This window comes from Accipiter gentilis, chromosome 31, assembly GCF_929443795.1.
Source record: "Accipiter gentilis chromosome 31, bAccGen1.1, whole genome shotgun sequence".
NCBI classification, from domain to species: domain Eukaryota; kingdom Metazoa; phylum Chordata; class Aves; order Accipitriformes; family Accipitridae; genus Astur; species Astur gentilis.
In genome coordinates, this window is record NC_064910.1 from 3,478,719 (window position 1) to 3,482,299 (window position 3,581).

Here is a 3,581-nt window from a genome sequence, read left to right on the forward strand (position 1 = left end):
AGGGGCAGAGTCTGTGTTTTAAGAGCAATTGCACATGCTCTCACTGTTGAAATCTGGTTAGGTCTAGGAGATCCCCTCGCTTTCCTATGAGCACTAGCACAGTAGTGTAGAAAAGTCTGATTCTGTCCCAGTGACAGCAGGAATTGTTCTGTGGCTCCACAGAGGGAATTATGGATGCCCAGGTTACCATTCTGTATGTTAGAACATGTGGATTGGAGTATGTCCAGTGCAGAATTCAATACCCATCCAGTATTTTTTAGATGTTAGGAACTAAGGTGAATGGAAATGTTTTACTTCCTAGTTCTAAAGTACTTCACCCAAAGTTGCACGTTCTGAAACAGATACGATGAGCCATGAGTCTTAAGAGGAAAAGTCTTTATCCCACTTTTTCCACAGTGGAAAAGCGTGGGAAAAATGAATCACTGGGGAAGCATAGCCATCTCCTGGCCAGCATCAAGGTCTCTCCTTTAGTGTGGCTGGCTAAAAAGTTCATACAGAGGGTTTTCTTTTCTTTTGGTATCTGGTAGTTTGTGTGTGGTTCAGGTGAATTCTTATGTTTGAAGTAAACTGGAGATTTTTCCTGGGCATACTAGAAGACTCTGGCCAGTTAAGACTCTATAAGGAGTGTGTCTCGACAGCTACTGCATTAGGAAAGTATTATCCTTTAAAGGATCTTTTGGTAGTTATTTTTACATCTGTGCTTATGTATCCTCAAAGATTGTAACCAAGACAACCATCTCATGGATAAAGTGACAGCAATGGCTTGCTGCACACAGAGCAGCCAGAAGGCTATTGCTGATGCTCAAATAACTCCTTTTTCTCTGTAATGGTTTTGTTTTTTTTTTTTTTTTTTTTAAATCCAGCATAGGTAAACCTAGTTTTCTAGTAAAACATCATGGCAATTTCTACATGGAAGTTGGCAATAAAAGTCTTCTAGCAAATCAGGCCTTTAGTCTAATGTCAGGCATGGATATAAGCTTTTTTCCTTTTTTCTATATTAAAACTATTTTCATTGACAAAGTATTTTAAAAGACTGATAAAAGTTATTATTTCTTCCTGTACCCTCCAGTTATGATTAGGTATGTATTAGGTATGTCAGCTCTCATGACAATACTGGTTTATAGTATTCTTGCCTTGCCCACAGGAATCTACTTACCCCTGTGCTGCTTCCTCAGCTGTGGCGATACAGATGTTTGTGTGGTTAGGTTGTGAATCAAATCAGGGAACTGGTCCAGCGTTTAAAAACCTTTTCTCTGTCTGATCAGCTCTTGGGTTCAAAGACAGCAAACCACTGCTGTATTAGTGTCATCAGTGGGGCAAAGTGGAAGGAGCGGGAAGAAATGGATGGAATAGCAAGAACAGGCGTTGCTATAAAAGCAGCGTATCATGACACTGGGCCTTGGCAGGTATCTGCTGGAGGTTTTTTGGCTAGCTGTTGCTGGCTTTCATTCATTGGCATTAAAAGTTACCTAGAAAGAAATGTATGCAAAGTGCCCTAGATTGTGAATGACTTTTCTTGGATGTCAGAGGAATTCTTGATATGACTTGGCTTGGCTCCCAGCCCTTTAGGTGGCTACGGTTAGGTTAGAGCTTGTGAGCTGGTTGATGATGTTCGCCTCGGGACTTCAGGGAAAGCTTCTCTCTCCCTATTTATCTTCTGTTCAATGTCTCGATCTGCTCTTGTTCTGTCCAAATCCTTGCCTTTGTACCAGCAGCTCCTGCTGTGCCTGAGCCTTCTGCACCTCCCAGCACCTGTTCTGCTCCAGTCCTGCTCTTGCCTGGACTCTGCTTCCTAGATAGTGCTTGGTGCCTTTCTGGGTTATTCTGACATTCTTGTTTTCACCCTGGCTCTAGCTAAATTGAGTATTGTCTCTGTTGTCATGAGGTCTTTGGTTATTAATTTTGGCCTGACTTGACCTCAGGTTCTTGACGCTTGCTTCAAGTCATTGCCTCAGTTGGCTTTGGCCACTGGGTACAAGGGTTCGGGACTCTGTCAGGTTGAGTAGCTTATCAGCAAGTCCCCAGAAGAGACATCCTCACTCTGTCACATAACCTCATCTCTCTCTTGCAAGGGTCAGTCTTGTCCCAGAGTGGGGCAACCTGGCTGTTGCCTTGAAGGTTTTCAGAATAAGTTTGGAAACCCACAAGATGTTTCTGCTGCAAATGGCTCCAACAGTTTCTTCCCAGGTACTATTGCCTAAACAATTTGAAGAGGAATAACACATTTCAGAGTTTCCTCGGCCCATGCCACCTGCTTTTATTATTCTGCATCAAATCATGTTATTTTCTTTGTGTTGTGGACAGCTGTTTGAGGACCGACAATGCAGCAGCATCTGAAGGTTGGCAATGTGTATTCTGCTTAAACCGCAGGCGTTTTTGCTCATTCTGTCTAGTTTCAGTAGCTCCAGAGGAGTCCATCGGTACACCCATGACAGGTGCCCTTACTCTGGTGTTTGCTGTGCCTCTGTCACCAAGCCTAGGAGAAGTAGTCCAAGACATCCCAACTCACCCAGGAGTGAAACTTTTTGGATCTAGACATAGCAAAATTTGTTGATTGCAATCTAGGACTGAGTACGCCTTGATGTGATTGATGGGTCAGTACTTACTTCCAGACCAGCCACTTGGAAGACCAGTTTCCCCTGGGGTGTGTGTGTGTGTGTCTCAATTCAGGGATGGCTTGCAGGTGAGAGATTATTCTGAAGCTGTATTGCTATATACTTTCCATGTTCTTGTCCTTATTCTGCTCATTACTGGTGACCTCCCCAGGGACTTGCCACTGCCAGAGAATGGACTACAACCATTTGTGCATCCTTATGAGAGACATTTCTTATTTGTCAAGATAGATCAGATGCCAAACATCTACCAGCATTTGACAAAAGCTGTTGGGGTTGATGCAGAAGACCACGGGATGTGAGGCTGTTCAACAACGAAAGCAGCAGCTGAAATTTGGGGAGCCGGTCAGGAAGGCAGGGAGACATCAGGCAGAAAACCCCTCAAGCTATGTGGCCTCAGAGGCTGGAGCTGCTGTGCATTGCCTGGGTGCAGGCACTGCTCTTCTGACAGAAACTCCCCGCTGGCGCAAGACTTGTGAGCCGACGCAAGTAACGAGTAATGGTCCCTTTTCCCCTTTCCCACCCTGTTTTCTCCCTAGGACGCAGCTAGCTTTCAGACCCTGGGTGACACATCCCGAGGTGGCTGTGACCATCCCGCTGTACGAGGCAGAGCCAAGGCCGGGGCAGTGGGATGCCCGAGCCAGGCCTCAGCAAGCCAGGGCTACCTTCGGTGGGGGCCGTGAGCGGAGGGCAACAGACAAGTCTCTCTGTCCTCCCCCCGTCGCACCGGCACAGTGGGAGCCCTCCGGGGCTGCTGAAAACACCTCTCCCCGTCATGAGGGAGGACGAGAACGGCGGCAACGACACCGCCCGCCTCAGCCTCGCCCGCTGAGGGGACGAGGGTGGGGGGGAGGGAGCGCCGCTCCCCGCCCCTCCCGCCAAACGAAACCTCGCGAGATTCCGCCCGGCTTAACGGCCAGTTCTCGCGAGATTTCCGCCCGACCGCGGGCAGCGGCGGCGGAGGCGGAG